The sequence below is a fragment of the Mustela erminea genome, chromosome 15 (assembly GCF_009829155.1).
Source record: "Mustela erminea isolate mMusErm1 chromosome 15, mMusErm1.Pri, whole genome shotgun sequence".
Classification (NCBI taxonomy): domain Eukaryota; kingdom Metazoa; phylum Chordata; class Mammalia; order Carnivora; family Mustelidae; genus Mustela; species Mustela erminea.
The window spans coordinates 26,119,451-26,139,001 of NC_045628.1; positions in this window are offsets into that span (position 1 = coordinate 26,119,451).

Here is a 19,551-nt window from a genome sequence, read left to right on the forward strand (position 1 = left end):
AACATGATCTGTTTTCTTTTTCCCTTTTTTGTATCTCAACATGTAATAGGACAAAGATCTCAGGTCTCATGGCTAGGTGGTCTGTAAGCAAAAGCATTATTGCTATATTACTGTAGGAGAGACAGTTATCAGTCTAATAATGGAATTAGGCTTGGGGGACACCTGAGTCAAAGAAGCCAATGCAGTGCTTTAGCATCATATTATCACACCAAGAGTGAAACGTTATAAGTATTCTGCAAGACATAATTTGCCTAAACTGAACTACTTCATGAATGAACTATTTTTTGGAATTTTTGTTGTTTTAAGACTTCTATCTCTGACATTTACTTTGGTTTGCATGTTTTTTTCCACAAAGAGTGATTATCAACTGAAAGGAAGTTATCCATTTATTGTTGTATGTGCATTACATGAAAATTACCCTGCTCAATTTACTCAGACTAGTTCAAACTACATGTTTGAAGAGGGATTATTCTGCTTGTTTGTATATTCATGAATGCTATGCTTTATTATAAAAGAAAAAAATGGAAATAGAAGTAAACAAAGTTAGGGTACACATTATTAGTTGTCCAGTAACATTTAAGGAGGATTTTTTTTTTTAATCCTAGGACTCCTTCGTTGGCCTGTGAGTTAAAGACTGAGAGCCCAATCTGTAGAGCCTATTGATAATATTTTCTAGAGTGGTCTGAATTTTGATTGTATTGGTTTGATGTGCTTGTATGGATTTACGAAGTAAATGGAGGTACGAAGTATTTGATTGATTAAAACACATTGTCTTTCTTAAGCTACTAGCAGATGATAAAGAGCTATTTGACTTGGAGTAGATATTTTCTATTAGGCTTTCAATTTCTCTGGAAGGACCTCATAATGTCTGTATTGGAACTAAGACAATTTCTATATGGTCTTTAAAGTAAACTGAAGTGCTTTCTCCAATTTACTTTTCCTTGAAACTGCTATCGGGATTCTCATGGTCTTTTAAACCTAAGTTTCTTCTGCCTATGCTTAATAATTTCTTTCTTTCAAGAGTAAGCTTCCTCTAGGGGTACCTAGCTGGCTCAGGGGGTAGAGCATGTGACCCTTGATTTCAGGATTTCAAGCCACATGTTGGGTGTGGAGCCTACCTAATTAAAAAAAAAAAAATAGCTTCCTCTAAAATATATAAAGTTACCTAGTATATAAAATGTATTATTTCAAGACTCTCTAGATTTATCTACTAAATGTGGATTTTTCCAGTTTTAAAGATACTTCAAAAGCCTTCCTGCCATAACAGTAATACAATCCCTGCTCCTATAGGTTAGGGTAGACGAAGTAGAAAGTTGTAATAGGTCTTTTTCTCTGGTATGATTTTGCTGGCATTGTATATTTATGAGCAATGTGGTAATTATATTAGTGGTACACTGTACAAAGCCATCAAGTCAATTTTATCACGTGGAATTTGGAAGGATATTATACCCCCAAAATGTCATTTCCTCTTGTGCTGAAATGTTACTATTGTTCTATTCAAATACTCTTTCAAGAGTGCCTTTCTCTGCACACACAAAAATGGAGCTTTGGTGTCATTGTTGTTAATTTTTGATAATCTGGTGAGGCTGTACTATACTTTGTTGCTTAAATTATTTCTAGCTTTGGTCACTGGAATCTCATTCATTGGCTTCTATGTCTCTTTGACTCACACTCATCCTTTAAATTTTCTTTGAGTACTGCCTTTCTTTCTGGCACAATATGTGCCAGGTTCAACCTATATATATCCCACAAGCCATTGCTCTAAAGAGAACATGCCATTTCTCTAAGGAGCCTTGATATTCTTTACTGCGCAATGGTATTAGAAACCAGCTTCTTACTGTTAGTTGTGCTTGTTGCTCTTGGGACAGCATTGCTTCTCTATCTTTTTCAGCTGAAGGATAAGAAAATATATGTGTATACTATATGCAGTATGTACTGCATATGTATACAATTTATAAATATTTTTATATAGTCATCTGTATCCATATGAAGCTAAACATAAGTTCATGCTGATGTCATCTACCCTAATCCATTACCAAATAGATCATCTTAGCTTACCTTCCCTGCTTAACTCTAACCCATCCAATGTCAACAGTGAGAATCCTGGCTGATCTATGCACTATTCACTTATTTAGTTGTTTAATAAAAAAAATTACATATAGCTGTTCCAAAATTGTTAACATATACCTATAAAAGACTTTATCAACTAGACTAATCATTATATGATGGTTTGCTTTTCGTCTTATAGACTCCCAAAATCTCCTAATTACCACATAAGTACCTTTTGCCTTGATTCCCTTCGGTGACAGTACTAAATAATGACAGCACTAAATGCAGTTAAGAAGGAAGAGAAAACAGATCACTCATATACTGCTGGTGAGAATAAAAAAATGTATTTCTACTACAGAAAACAATTTCGAAATTTCCTATAAAAATAAAGATGAAGTTATCACATGACTCAATGATTGCACACTTGTTTATCCCAGAGATATAACATTTTTTTTACACAAAACCTGTCCATGAATGTTCATAGCAGTTTTATTTGAGGTGGCAAAAACTGGAAACAAGCCAATTGTCTTTTAGTGGTTGAAAGGCTAAATAAACTATGGGAAATCCATACGTACTACAAAATACTATTTAGCCCTTTAAAAGAAAGGAAGGAAGAAGAATGAAAATGCATTTGATAATTTAAAAAACTTAGAATAATCACAAGATAATTGTGATGAGTTAAAAAAAAAAAAAGCCAAGAAATTACATATAGATGATGGAGGTGAGGTTATTTTGTATACTTTAAAAGCATTACAGGAGGAACTTTGCAATGATAGAATTTTTCAATATCTTGACTGTGGTAGTAGACAACTGAATCTAGAAATGTGATAAAGTTGAATAAAACTAAAGACACACACACACACATATACTAAATTATGGAAATCTAAATAAAGTACAAGGACTGTTTGAAATATTCTGGTTGTGATATTGCATTTCGTTTTGCAAGATGTTACCATTAGGGAAACGGGCTAAAGGATAAATGATATGACAGTTTTCTGTATTATTTCTCACAACTAAATGTAAATTTATACTACTCTATTTACAAAATTAAGTTTAAAAATTCAGTTGCAAAACTGCAAGGAAAGAAGTCTTTCTCTGAAGACTTATATCATGGCAAAAGGTTTTAACCCCTGATAAAGATCTTTTACAAAATTAAAAAAAAAAATCTACAAGTGAATACAAAAATGGCTGAAGGATATGAACAGACAGCTCACATACACAAAAAAGGGTAAATATCTTAAACCTATGAAAATATTGTTAAGCTCATTTGTAATCAAATAAATAAAATATTCCAGGGTACACATTAAAATAGTTATATTCAATATGCACAGAAAAAAAAACAGAATTAAAATATAATAAGAAAAGTAAGTATTGTTACCATGAGGAAAATAAGGAAGAATAAAATAACAACGATCACACTGGAAAAATAGAAAACAAAGTAAGATAATAAATTTAAATATGAAACTAGTAAGATAATAAATTTAAATATGAAACTACCAGCAAATATAGTAAATGCAAATTTTCTAAACTTCATAAAGTGCATAAATTTTCAGGCTAGATTAAAGAGAAAGTACACCACATTTACTATGACTTATAAACATTCATACTATTTATAAAACATACCCACATACATTAGGGTACAGAAAAATTGAAAATAAATATACAGAAAAATTAAGATGCAAATGTTAACTGAAAGGAAGCAAAGATGGCCATCTAAATATTAGATAAAATTTAAAACCAAAAAAAATACAGGTGGTAAAGAGATACATTATTATGATTCAAAATATTACTTGTAGAAGAAGATGTACTAATCCTAAATTTTATACACTTAATGAGAGTATTTTTCCCAAAACAAAGATTTGACAGAACAATGCTGAAGAAGAAAATTCCACAATAAGTACGTTAACAGATCTCTCTTCAAAACTGATAAACAAACAAATCATTAAAAACATAGAAATTTAAATAACAGGGTTAAGTGTTGATTTATTTAAGATATGTGAAACACCATATCCAACATCTGCAAAATATCTTTTCAAATGCATGTTGAAATTAACATTTTCAAATATAAAACCTGTAGCAATCAATACTAAAACTTTAAATTACTTGTGTGTATATTCTCTTAATATGTGCAGTCAAACTAGAATGCAGCATTACAAGGCTAACTGGAAAATCTCCAAATGTTTAGAAACTGAGCTACATAAATCTGTATAACCTATGGGTAAGAAGAAATCAAATATGAGTAAACAAATGTTTTCAATGTAACGATTATGAAAGTCAATATATTAAATATTGTTGGCTGCACATAAAGCACATCTAGGAGATTTTTTTTTAATAGCAAAGAATGGAACTGCTTCAAGAATTAATTATTCATTAAACAGATGAATTGTGACATATTCATGCAATGGGATACTGTAACATTGAAAGTGAATGAAAAGTGAATGAAAGTGAATGAAAAGTTTGTGTAATGAGTAAATATCACAGACATAATATTAAGGGAAAAAGCCAGTTATACGACAACACTAATGTTATTATAGTCCACTTATATTAACTGCAAAATGAGAAAAACTAATATTTGATGGTAGAAGACAGAATACTGGTTGTCCTTAAAGTTGTACTACTAGAGAGCAGCACCGAGGAGCTCCAGGATGCTGGGACTGCTTTATATCTTGACAAGGGTGGTGTTCATATGGTGAACATATGTGAAAATTCATACATATCTAAAAACTCTATTAAGTTGTACATTTAAGATTTATGCTTGTTACTATGTGTAAATTCTACCTCAATAAAAAATAAAGCAAACTACTCTGTCATACAGTATTCTAACCATCCACCTGACCAATGATGGTAACACCTTCTTTTTGTGAAACAGTGTATCTCATATATTACTGCTGAGAGTGTACATTGGCACAAACTTTCCTGAGGGGAAACTGGCAGTATATATTAAAATTATAAGTGTATATACAGCTTCATCCAGAAATTTTATGCCTGCAGATTTCTCTTACGGAAATTATTACACATGTGAAATGGTATATTTAATAGTTTATTCGTTTAGCTTTGTTTGAAACAGCAAAGTATTCTCAGCAACTCAAATATGCAGTCATAGAGAACTGGTTAAATAAATCATGGTATATCCACAAATGTAATAATATGCACCGCGGAAGGAAGGGGCACACTATGGAAGATACTGAATTTTCTCCTAGATAAAACTGTTAACCAATCATGTGAGAAACAGGGTATCAAATGTCATACTTCCTTTATTAAAAAGTAGTGATGGGGATTAAGGACAGCACTTGTGATGAGCATTGGGTGTTGTGTGGAAATGTTCAATGACTAAATTGTACACCTGAAACTATTATTATACTGCATGTCAACTAACAAGAGTTTAAATAAAAACTTTTAAACAAAGGAAGGTAAGGATTTATTTCTACGTTTCCACAAACATTAACACTGCAAAAGTACAAAAAAATATCATCAGGGAAGGGGGCATTTACATTCATAGATTATTTTTTTAGTCATGTGAAAATATGCCCTATTCGAATGTATTTTAAATGAAAACACAGACAATTGTCCAGGACACACGTACTAGGTTTAAATACAGAGATAAAAATGGTAAAAAGCCTAGCTGTGGTATATGGAAGCAGCAGTGTGGCACATGGAGACATCTTCACTTACCTTGAATACAATCAGTATTTCCCTCTTTTGAATATCCAAACAGCCTCAAAATTCCTTTCACCATAAGAATAATAATTTATGGGGTGCCTGGGTGGCTCAGTTGGTTAAGTATCTGCCTTCGGTTTAGGTCATGATCCCAGGGTCCTGGATTGAGCCCCTGCTTGGGCTCCCCACTCAGCAGGGAAGTGTATTTCTCCTTCTCCCTCCCCCGACCCTACCATTGCTCTCTCTCAAATAAATAAAATCTATTTTAAAAAAAAGCAATAGCAATTTATAACAAATTTAATATGAAAATATTTTATATTACTGATGTATTTAAAAGAGAAGTGCTCTGCATACTGGGGGTAGCATGTATTAGTTTGCTATCTTGTCGGGTAAATTCTTAAAGTTAGATTTTATGTTGTCCTCCTCTCCTCCCAATCTTTAGACTATTGATCAGGGCAGCTGCATGCATTGAGCAGTTTGTGTCTTGCCCTAGCAGGTAACAGGAGGAGAAAACAACCCATGTTTTGCTCTACAAGTTTTGTACTTCTGATTTAGGGTTGCTGAATAAAGGGCAATGAATGCCTTTTCCTTCACACAAAGTTGCTGTTCTACTAATCATGACTTACTTTGTGAGGCTGCTTCTGCTTGATTCAGCATAGTAGCGATTCAATTTTGAAAACACACACATGGAATAATTAATAATTAAGAAATAAAACTATTTCTATATTTATTTTAAAAATATTTTTATTGGGGTATATTTTATAAAAAGTACATAAATCTTGAGTACACAGGAACATAGGCACACTCTGTGTAAATGGCATCCAAATCAAGACACTGAAAATTTTTATCACCCCTTGAGATCTTTCATGTCCTTTCCAGGTAAAGCCCTGCTATATGAGTAACTATATTCTGAATTTTATCACACCACTTAATTCATCACCCTTTTTCTTGAGAGCAGGCTATTCTTTGAGGGTTCTATTTATTATCATTACAGAGAGGCAGTTAGATAAAATAAAAAAGAAAAAGGCTTTTGGTTTCTGCATAAACATGCAGAAAAGAAAAACAAAAGAAGAAAAGCAAAGAAAAAGAATACCTCTTCTAAGAAAAAAATAAGCATCAAATCAATTATTGTGTGTGTGTGTGTGTCTGTGTGTGTGTGTGTGTATGAAATCTAACAGAATGGCTTCACAGGACAGTCTTCTCAAAATCTGGATAGAGACAGGCAAAATTAATTCCTTTAATGGCTGCTGTAATTTATTTTGAATAAAATCATTCCCATTGATTATTTCCCTAAATTTTTATGTTTTTCATACTTTATGTGTCCATTACAAAAACAGTAATAGGACACTGGTAAAATAAATACTTACTGGGGAAAAAAATTGCAAAAAAGTTGAAAAAACAATTTTAAGCTGTTAGTGGAGTTCTTTTCTAAGGGGCACATAGCAAGATAGATATAAAGTGCTTTATAGCCTATAAATTTTCAATATTAATATGCCCTTATGATTCCTATTAACCCATCAGAGTCACTGCTCCTAGTGGCATATGTAATAAAATTCCCTTACTTAGGCACATAAAAAGCATCCTGTGGTTTAGATTACAAAATAATAATAATAATATTTTATTTATTTATTTGCCAGAGAGAGAGAAAGATAGCTTGAGACTACAAGCGGGGCCGGGGGTTGGGCAGCAGAGGCAAAGATAGAAGCAGACTCCCCACTGAGCAAGGAGCCCAATGTGGGACTCCATCCCAGGACCCTGGGATCATGACCTGAGCTGAAGGCAGATGCTTTACCGACTGAGCCACCCAAGCATCCCTACATGAAAAATCTTAATGATTGTTTTTCTTTTGCCTTGTTTAGGTCACTTGCCTATTCATCTTTGGACCAATTTAGATTTGTTATATGCCTAGGACACAAAGGAAAACGGACTATCAGTAAGTAGAGAGTATGTGATTTTTTTTTTTATTTTGTAATTTTTTAAAATAAAATATATTTATTTTGTCATATCTATTATTTTTATTGATTTAATTCTACTGCAACATATTATCTTTTATTTGCAGATTCAATATTTTCCTTCTTTATAGTTTTCTTGAATTTTCTAGTGTTCTTTCATTATCACACTTCATGAAAACACTCAAATTTATAGACAAGTTTAGGCTTTATTTTTTAGTACTGTGTTATATTTTCCTAATCTAGATTATTTTTTTGAAGATTTTATTTATTTATTTGACAGAGAGAGAGAGATCACAAGTAGGCAGAGAGGCAGGCAGAGAGATGGGGAAGCAGGCTCCCCGCTGAGCAGAGCCTGATGCGGGGCTCGATCCCAGGACCCTGAGACCATGATCTGAGCCAAAGGCAGAGGCTCAATCCACCGAGCCACCCAGGCGCCCCTAATCTTGATTATTTTTAATTACAAAGTAACTTTTTGATTATTAATGAAATTGACTGAATTAGTGGTTTTATTTTTTTAATTTTTTTTAAGATTTTTTATTTATTTATTTGACAGAGAGAGATCACAAGCAGGCAGAGAGGCAGGCAGAGAGAGAGGAGGAAGCAGGCTCCCTGCTGAGCAGAGAGCCCGATGCGGGCCTCAATCCCAGGACCCTGAGATCATGACCTGAGCAGAAGGCAGCGGCTTAACCCACTGAGCCACCTAGGCGCCCTGAATTAGTGGTTTTAATTCATGAACCCTCTCTGTATCCTATGCCACCTTAGCTGTACTTTTCTTTCTGCTAGAATATTTATAAATTGCTTCTTACACTTGCTCTTTCTATAACCTTTAATTATCTTCTCTCATCATGTTAGTTTCCTTCCTAGGGTAGCCATAACAAAGTACCACACACTGGGTGGTTTAACACAACAGCAATTTACTGTCTCACAGTCTGGAATCTAGAAGTCCAAAATCGTGGTATTGACAGGTCCAGGCTCTCTCTGAAACTCTAGGGGAGCCCACTTCCTTGTCTTTTCTAAATTCTAGCAGTTTGTCAGCAACTCTTGGGGTTCCCTGGTGTGCAGATGCAGCACGTCAGTCTCTGCCTCTACTGTCACATGGCATTCTTGCTGTTGTGCCACTGTCTTCTGTTCTAAGAACACTGGCCATATTGCACCAGAGCTCATCCTAAAGACCTCATCTTCATTTGATCACATGTCCAAAGATTTTGTTTCCAAATAAAATCAAATTCAGTTATCAGAGAGTTAGAATTTCAACATAAGTTGTTGGGGACAAACTTCAGCCCATAACACCCGAATATGGACATGATTTCCTTTTACATAACCTTCATTCTCTACTCAAATTTTACTTCAGCAAAGTGATTATTACTAATAAAATAATAATTCCTTATGAAATAAGGAATTCTACATTCTATGTATTCAGCTTTGTCTATTATTTTTTCAGAGGATTTATCCCTAATGGACAAAACATTTATTTCTTGTTCTGCATCCTAAAGTATACTGTCTTTTTTGTCTCCATTCAATAGTGAGTCTCATGAGAGTAGATATATCATCAATTTTATTGACTCTTCTGTCACCAGCAACTTCAGCAAGGCTTGGAAAACAGCAGGTGTTCAAGAAATATTTATGAAAATTTTGATTGAGTGAAAAGAGATTAAAGGGAACTTGGTTACTGATCCATTGAAATGGTTAGGGGCACTGATATTCCACATAGTGAAAAATCCTCGTGTAACTTTTTGCTCTCCAAAAACTTTCCTACTAATAGCCTACAGTTACCTGGCAGGCTTACCAAAATACAAAGTTGTTTAACACATATTTCATGTTATCTGTATTATATACCATAGTCTTACAACAAAGTAAGCCAAAGTAACATTATTAAGAAAATCCTAAGGAATTAAAAATACATTTGCAGTATTGTACTGTAAAAAATCTGTGAATAAGTGGACCTGCATAGTTCAAACCTATACTGTTCAAGGGCTTTCTATACTGTTCAATCTTGGCTTTCTAATAAGGCTATATGACTCCAGGTGTCAATACAGTGATAATAGTTTAAAAAGATTAAATAAGGCACTGTTTTAGTAATTTAACTACTCTGTTGAATAATATTAAATCTATTTCAGTAGTTTTCTCTGACTGTGAGAAAAGTTTAGTTACTAGTTTTGTTATTTTTTTCCTCCAAAGTTCTTTTTTATAGATGAATAGTGTAGCATTCAATCTATTTGATATTCTCATTGGTTTGTTTTATATAATACCAACTTTTTTTTTTCCTTTCTTAACTTCATTTTGTTCTTTTGAATATTTATTTTTATTTTTGACAGACTGGCTTCTTCTCTTTGGGCCACCGGGTGCAACTGTATTTTAATCATGCTTCCTTTTTGCATAATACCCATATTTGATGATGAAAATAATTTCTTTGGAAAATGCAAAGCAGATACACTTGACTTAGCATGCACTATATTTTACTTTCTACAGCTAGATGGCTTTCTTTCTAAAATAAAATTAAAATGTTGGGCTAAAAGATGTAGGAATCTGCTTTTGATGTTAAGTAAAAATCAAGCAAGACATGTATAGTGCATTTAAGTAATTTATCATTAGGTGTAATGATAAATTATGGACCTTAAGGGAAATTATTTCTTAGCTGGATAGTAGGTGAGTAAATATAAGTTTGACTCACATGGTTTTTCCATGTTCTTTATACCTTGTGTAAATATTTAGCTCCTTTAAAAGGAGTAGCCTTTTGCTATGTTTTTTTATATGCCTTTTTTTTTAATTTTATTTTTTATTTTGTATAAACATATATATTTATCCCCAGGGGTACAGGTCTGTGAATCGCCAAGTTTACACACTTCACAGCACTCACCATAGCACATACCCTCCCCAATGTCCATAACCCCACCCCCTTCTCCCCACCCCCCTCCCCCAGCAACCCTCAGTTTGTTTTGTGAGATTAAGAGTCACTTATGGTTTGTCTCCCTCCCAATCCCATCTTGTTTCATTGATTCTTCTCCTACCCCCTTAACCCCCCATGTTGCATCTCCACTTCCTCATATCAGGGAGATCATATGATAGTTGTCTTTCTCTGATTGACTTATTTCACTAAGCATGATGTCCTCTAGTTCCATCCATGTCGTCACAAATGGCAAGATTTCATTTCTTTTGATGGCTGCATAGTATTCCATATATATATATACACCACAACTTCTTTATCCATTCATCTGTTGATGGACATCTAGGTTCTTTCCATAGTTTGGCTATTTAGACATTGCTGCTATAAACATTCGGGTGAGCACGTGCCCCTTCGGATCACTATGTTTGTATCTTTAGGGTAAATACCCAGTAGTGCAATTCCTGGGTCATAGGGTAGTTCTATTTTCAACCTTTTGAGGAACTTCCATGCTGTTTTCCAGAGTGGTTGCACCAGCTTGCATTCCCACCAACAGTGTAGGAGGGTTCCCCTTTCTCCACATCCTCGCCAGCATCTGTCATTTCCTGACTTGTTAATCTTAGCCATTTTGACTGGTGTGAGGTGATATCTCATTGTGGTTTTGATTTGTATTTCCCTGATGCCGAGTGATATGGAGCACTTTTTCATGTGTCTGTTGGCCATCTGGATGTCTTCTTTGCAGAAATGTCTATTCATGTACTCTGCCCACTTCTTGATTGGATTATTTGTTCTTTAGGTGTTGAGTTTGATAAGTGCTTTATAGATTTTGGATACTAGCCCTTTATCTGATATGCTGTTTGCAAATGTCTTCTCTCATTCTGTCAGTTGTCTTTTGGTTTTGTTAACTGTTTACTTTGCTATGGAAAAGCTTTTGATCTTGATGAAGTCCCAATAGTTCACTTTTGCCCTTGCTTCCCTTGTCTTTGACACTGTTTCTAGGAAGAAGTTGCTGTGGCTGATGTCAAAGAGGTTGCCGCCTGCATTCTCCTCAAGGATTTGGATGGATTCCTTTCTCACATGGAGGTCCTTCATCCATTTTGAGTCCATTTTCGTGTGTGGTATAAGGAAATGGTCCAGTTTCATTTTTCTGCACGTGGCTGTCCAATTTTCCCAACACCATTTGTTGAAGAGACTGTCTTTTTCTATAGGACATTCTTTCCTGCTTTGTCGATTAGTTGACCATAGAGTTGAGGGTCTATTTCTGGGCTCTCTCTATTCTGTTCCATTCATTGATCTATGTGTCTGTTTTTGTGCCAGTACCATATTCTATAGATACTCTAATGACAAAAATTATTTGGCATATTACCTGTACAGAATAATGGTACTTTTCTAATATTTTTATTTTTTTTAAACATTTATTTATTTATTTGAGAGAGACACCACAAGAGAGCAGGGAAGGGCAGAGGGAAAAGGGGAGAGAGAGAAAGAGAGAAACTCAAGCAGACTCCACCCTGAGCTCAGAGCCCAATGCAGGGCTTCACCTGGGGCTGATCTCATGAGCACAAGATCATAACTCTGAGATCATGACCTGAGCTGAAACCAAAAGTTGGCCACTTAACCAGCTGTGCCACCCAGGCACCCCAAGCAGTTATCTTGGGGCACCTATAGTATAAAAGTAATAATACCATCTGAAGAAGATTTGTGACATTTAATCTCTAAATGGCCAAAAAGAGTTTAAAAATGAAAATCTTGAATATAAACTCTGTATTTCTTAGAATTAAGTAAAAAAAAAATTAAAATGTAGGTGTCTAGAAAATTAAACTGCACAGAGTTTTAACAATATTTCTGAGGTATATTTTACTTATATACACTTGTTGAGTAATTGATATGACACTGGAATCTTTACTTTTCTCTCCTAAATATATAGGTATATGAATCAACTGACATAATAGCACACAATGTAGATGATTGTTTTATTTTAAGATAATTAATAACTTTCCATATAATTAATTAGATAAGTTGCTCTGGGGAATCAAACTGATAACCACATACAACTGCATCTTTGCATTTTCCTTTTTTTTCTATTGTTAATCAATGTGAGCTACTGGTTACAAATTTTAAGAGCTCCAATTATTTTTATTATATCATTACTAACTTAAAAAAATTGGATAGGTAAATAGACTGCGTTCTGTTCAGTGGATAGGTTGCATGTTTAAAATTGGGAGTGAGTTATTTATAATTTTTACTATTGAACACATAATATAGACATGTATCAAGTTCTGTATTATTTCAGTGATATGATGGTCTTTAATCTGTTTTATGTGCAAATATTTATTAAACATTAAAATGAGATCATTTTATATAATTAATGTTATTATTTATCTTAGATACACAGTATTCAGAGTTTATGTGAAGATTAAAAATTATGAAGAGACATCTGGATTAAGTCAAAGCATTAAACATCCATATGGAAAAAATGTTGTTATAGGATTTAAAATATTATGACTTAACATCTTCATTGGTTTTATAAATCAATCAGATTATCTTATTATTACTTTTATACTTGCTACAATTCAACATATTGTTGGTTTATGAAGACCTAAACTTGATTTAAGGGAGGTTAAATTTATAAATACTAAATTTATATATATTACTTCAGAAAAACATAAAAATAACAATACGATTTTGAAATTTAAACATTCTGAATTAAGTCCAAGCTCAATTATTTAGTACCTTAAGATATGACACTAGTCATATCTTACATAGTTCCTTAAGTAGGCAAATTAGAAGTGTCAGGAAACCTGTATTAGTGAAAACTTGACATTTTCACTAAGACTCAATATGTCTCTCTCTTCTCTACTCTTAAAGTAAAATTGTCTGGGGCATGAATATAAATTGAGGCTTTATTTAAAAAGCAATACTATATTTTATTTTATTTTCTATGAATTATATTAGAAACATCTCTAATCCACACATCTCCAAATTTTTATGGTGGACAATTTTCAAATAGAAATGACTTTTCTTGGGGTGCCTGGCTGGCTTAGTTGGGTAGAACATGCAACTATTGATCCCAGGACTGTGTATCTGAGCCCCACATTGGGTGTAGAGATTAGTGAAAGAAAAAAAAAAAAAAAACTAGAAAAAAAAAAAGAAAGAAAGAAAGAAATCACTTTTCTTGTTTGTGAATTGCCCCATTTGTTTTCAGAATGCTGTCTTAAGACAAGTCAAAATCCAGTAAGTAGAGATTTGTATTTTCTAACAGGAGCTACAAAAGATTTACTGTCATGTTTTTATGCAAACTTCGCTTTCCTTTTTGCAAACCAAAGTTTAATTCCTCTCACCTTAGTTTTGGCAGAAGTGAGTTATGAGACCTCCCAGGTTTAGTTATGAAAGCATGTATAGCTTTGACCTTTCTTACTGGAAAGCTGCCTTACAAGGCAGAAACTAGCAAACCTTGTTCTGTAAAGGTCAGATAGTAAATATTTTAGACTCTGCCAGGCATGTGGTCTGTGCTGCAACTATTCAACTCTGCTCTTGCAGCACTAAAGCTTCAACAGACAATACCTAAATGATTTGGTTTGGCTGTGTCCCACTTAAATTTTATTTATGAAAACAGAAGACCACCCAGAGTTGGTCCATGGTTATGAGATGCAGTAAATAAAAATACAGAGTGCCTAGTTACATTTGAATTTCAGATAAACAACAAACACCTTTTTCTCTGAAGTGTAATTTGATCCCAAATATTGTCCAGACCATATATATATATATAAAGTTATTCATGTTCATCTGAAATTCAATTTAACTGTGTCCTTTTTTTTTAATATTTTATTTATTTATTTGACAGAGAGAGATCACAAGTAGGCAGAGAGGCAGGCAGAGAGAGAGAGGGAAGCAGGCTACCTGCTGTGCAGAGAGCCCAATGCGGGACTCAATCCTAAGACCCTGAGATCATGACCTGAGCCAAAGGCAGCAGCTTAACCCACTGAGCCACCCAGGCGCCCATTGTGTCCTATTTTTATTTGGCAATGCTTCTTGTGTTTTACTCTCCTTACCTTGGTGTAAAAGTAATTTCACTCACAAGAAGTGGTTACGCTATAAGAAAATGCAAAAACAGAAAAGAAGAAAGAATCCATAGAGAGGCACCTGGGTGGCTCAGTGGGTTAAAGCCTCTGCCTTCGGCTAAGGTCATGATCTTAGGGTCCTGGGATGGAGCCCCACATCAGGCTCTCTGCTCAGCAGGGAGCCCACTTCCCCCTCTCTCTCTGCCTGCCTCTCTGCCTACTTGTGATCTCTCTCTCTGTCAAATAAATAAATAAATAAATAAATAAATAAATTTTTAAAAAAGACTCCATGGAGAAGAACTGAAACAACACAAAGAGAGAAATGTCCAGCCTGAATACATCTATCCCACCCAAACCTCTGCCATTTCAGCTCCAGATATGCCTCATTAACTCCATGAGAGTTCCTAGGCCAGAAATCTAGATGAAACCTTGTTCAAATCCTGATATGCAAAACCATGAGAAATAATAAAAGGAGGGCTGTGATTGCAAGTTACTAATTAATGTGTACATTATTATGCAGTGTTATTAACTGGAATACCCCTTCTATACTTTTTAAAAACAGTTTCACTGTTTTCTATCTTCATCTCGAGTTCTAAGTTGCATGCTTAAACATGAGAATTTTTGACAACTCCACCTGAAACCATACCCTAGGAAGTCTGATCATAACAGAGATATTTTGGTGTCACCTCAATCATTACATCTTATTTTCTGGCTCATTACCATTTCAAGTGAAATAGTAGCAGTATATAGAAACCAGTGCATTCCACATATTTTTTCATAAAACTCAAATGCCAGGGAGCTTTCCTTCTTCTCCTATATACGAGAAGTTTGTTTGTGATTAAATCATCACTATAATGATCTCTACTCAAAATTTAATAATGTTGAGCTGAAAATGACTATTTCAAATGGGATAAAGGTTTTGCTGTCCATTTCATTCTTTGACTTCAGCTGTTGAGCATCAAAAAATTCCTCTCAAAAACAGAAACGGAAGTTTTCTAATGTCAAGAAGGAACAGTAGTTCTCAAACTATTGTGAAAAACTGTCACTTGGAGGCTTATTAAAGAAGCAGAAATTATTACTCCCAAATGACTCCATGGTTTGAAAATGAATTTGGACCAGAAAATTGTCTAGAAATAAATTTCTAATGTTGTCCTGCTGATCAAATTTTGGGAAACATAGAAATGAAGCTAAAACACTGAGTTGTCTTACTATCATTTTAAAAGCTTCTCCTTGTTCTTTTTGATTTAGCTTTCAAATTCCTAGAATTATTTTTATTTTGAATTATTGGTTTCACTTCACTTCTATTCTGGCTGAATACATTCACATGCACAAGCTTAAATAGGAATGCCATGAGTGCCCCTCATTAGTTCTTGAGAATGCAGTGTCAGCAGGATGATTTGCTCTATACAGAAGAATATGATAAGATATCTCAATAGTAGTATCTGCTTATTTTATATTTGTATGAATGTGTTTTATGAGGTGTAACAAGTGGAGAAAATCAAAAGTAATTACTTTTGGAACCTGATCTGCATTATTGATAACTAATTTCTATACTTCATTATGTAACTGCAAAATAAAGATTTTGAAATTTGGTAATGGTCTAAATGCTGTCTGCGCATGTCTATTTCCAGCAACAAATGCAACAGAATATATTGCAAGTCAAATAATTGATGGCTGATATCAATATAAGAACAAATGCCCATATTATTATTCCAATAATAATAAAGAAAGCTAATAATTCTGACTTTACACAGTTAATGGATATATGCGTATATCAAATGGTAAGGTTATTTTAACTCCATCACAACACTATGAAGAATGATTAATACTGTCTTTTTTTCACAACACAGTTTTTAAATTGATGTAGCAATAGTTACTAGATTATTAATTTTCAGAACTAAACTTAAGTGCAGGTCTAGGCATCATTTACCAGTCTACATAATCAGTACAATATATTTGTCAAATGTAATTCACCATAAATAAACTTTAAATGCCTTATAAATCAAATTAATTTACACCCATGGCCATTTCTCTATTTATCTTGATGTTTATCTATTGTGTGAGTATTCTCATTATCTAGATCAAAGGTCCAGCTAAACCAAAGTTATTAATTTCCAAATATGAAACCATCATTACATTCCTGAAATAAACATTTGGTAGTAATTTTTCTTTCATGCATTGTAGGTTCAATTTGATAATAATCTATTAGAAATTTTCCTACTTGTCATGATCTTTGGAATACCGGCTTAGTTTATGGCTTATATTTCCATTCAATCATATCTAATTTAGTTTCTATTTGATAACCTCTTATATTTTTTTCCAAGGTCTAGTTGTTATGCAGTTCATATCAGGTGCTGGCCATCAGTGCTTCCATGCTTCATATACCTAATTTAAAAGACAGTTTGTCTTTCTCATGGGCAGCTACTGCATTCAGGATCTGAAAGAATCCTTTATTTATGATTGTATTTCTTATAACTATCACTTCTGGTACTGATAAAAAAAGACTGAATCAGCTCCCTTTTTTAATAAAGTCAATAATCATGGAGATTCTTTCCTAGGTCTTGGCACAACTTTCCCAGATCTTATGAATCCGCCTGTTATGTACCCTGGAACAGTAACTTTGTTTTCTCCATTTCTTCTACTTAGGCTTTTTCTCAAAAATTTAAAAGGCATAGCTCCTGGAAACCAATCATCTGCTGGTGATGGTGATTGGCCCACTGCTGCTTAATGGTTAATACCATAATTAATACTACATTATAACTGCTTATAGTTCTTATAGTGGTCATATTGCTTACTCCCCCGCCCTTTTTTACTGATTCTATTTCTCTCAAAAGTTTTTATGATTTTGTGACATTTCGTCCCCAAAAAATATGTGGCTTTTTTTTCTAACACTTTAGTAAGCTTTTTATGGGTTACCATGGGATGATTTCTAAGAAATTTTTTCCATCTCTCTCTTTATTAAAACAGCTAACCATCTCTCACAGAACCTATATTTCTACACTTACTCTTAAGTATTTCCAGCACATCCAGCAGAAGTAATTAATATTCAAAGCAACATTTCTGCTAAGGTAGAGATCAGTTTCTCAAGATCCTCATCTTAAGGACCTGCCATCTCATTGACAATTAAAGGATTCGGAGAAACAACAAATCAAGATCAGCCAAAAGCCTGCATTCGAGATCTGCAAGGTGGAAGTAAACCACTTAGCTGGCAAAACTTCCATTTTATCTTTTCCAACAAGGGATTCTTTCAGCTGTCTCTTTGCTTTGCCTGCTGTCGGTCCTCAGCTGGTGGGTTTAGTAACATTTGTTTCTCAAACGAACGGAATCACCTTGTGATCAGCTTGTGTTGATTCATAGCCAGCTCAGCTGGAGAGACCAGGGGAATTGAAGCACCTTATCAATTTTGTTGGTTTAGCCTATATGCTAAATAAAATAGTAGCAGGAGCTATGAGTTAACCTTACATTTTATTAGTCAGACTATTAGTCTGCAAATTGCATTTGCAGTATTTTGATTGGTTGCTCCTACTACTATGTAATGCATTACTTATATAATTTGTTTTGTGAAATTTATGTTATGAAAATTTTTATTAATACTAGAATCTCCTGATACTTTCCAACATCTATTTATTTGTTTGTTTAAAAGATTTTATTTATTTTAGAGAGAGAGAGAGAGATTGAGCACAAGTAGTTGAAGGGCAGAAGGAGAGAAACAGACTCACTGCTGAGTAAGGAGGCTGATGTAGGTCTCAATCCCAAGACTCCGGGATCATGCCCTAAGCTGAAAGCAGATGCTTAACTGATTAAGCCACCCAAGCACCCCTCCAATCATATTTATTATGCCTTGTCTACAACTCTGAGGTGAACTCCTTAAAAGAAAACATTTTTACCAATAAAGGAACATTTCTGGTAGTAAAGTTAGTTTTAAATACAGCAAAAACATAAATATTCACACATTAAAAAAATGAGGCATCTTTTGTGAACTTCACATTGTAGTACAGATAGACAGGAAAATATAAATTCAAGTACATGGTGTTTACATAATGCCCTAAATATCTTGGATATTAGGTGATGAAATTGGGAAGTAAATGAATGAAGACATTTTTAATATTATCAATAATCAGACAAAAACAAGTGAAGATGACAAGATAGGCAACTCTTTTTAAAAATCAGCTGCCGATATAAACAAGAAAGTAGTCATCATTTTGACTTATTTATTATTTGTATGATTATAAATTGTTATAGCTTCTTCATAAAAGAAAATTGTTATTTTTTTAGTGTTGAAATTACAGGTTTAGTGTTGAAAATTGTATAAATGAATGAGGATAATTTTTAAGATGTTTATAACATTACTAAATGCATGGAATACAAAGAGAAATATGCACAATTCTAATTTTAGTATATGTGCTGCGGAAGCGAGCACAGCACAATTCATTAACTCTGCAGGTCAGTGGAATACCACAACACGATCCCATCTCTGTAACTACAACTGTCAAAGGTCAAGAAATTGAAAAAGTACTAGCAATTCGGAAGTTCCCTTCTGCCCTCTCCCTATCATTATCTCTCTCCCTCCATAAAGGCAACTATTATCTTGATTAATAACAGTCATTTCATTTTGTTTCCTTTTGACTTTGAAAAAATGTCATCACTGCACAAGTACTTTCATGTTTTCCTAATTTCTTTCATTATTATGGTTATGAGATTCACTCTACTTATTGTTATATAGTAAACAACTATATAACTATATCCATTTCATACATGTTTATACATGTGATATATATTTGGGTTGTAAAATAATGCCCCATATATGTTTTGTGCGTGTCTAATATTGCACATATGTACACATTTTTCTTATATATATCACCAAGAGAGGAATTTCTGCTGATACACGTGTGTGCGGATCCTTAGTTGATACTTTCAAAGTGAACATCTCTATTCACACTCTAGTAATAGC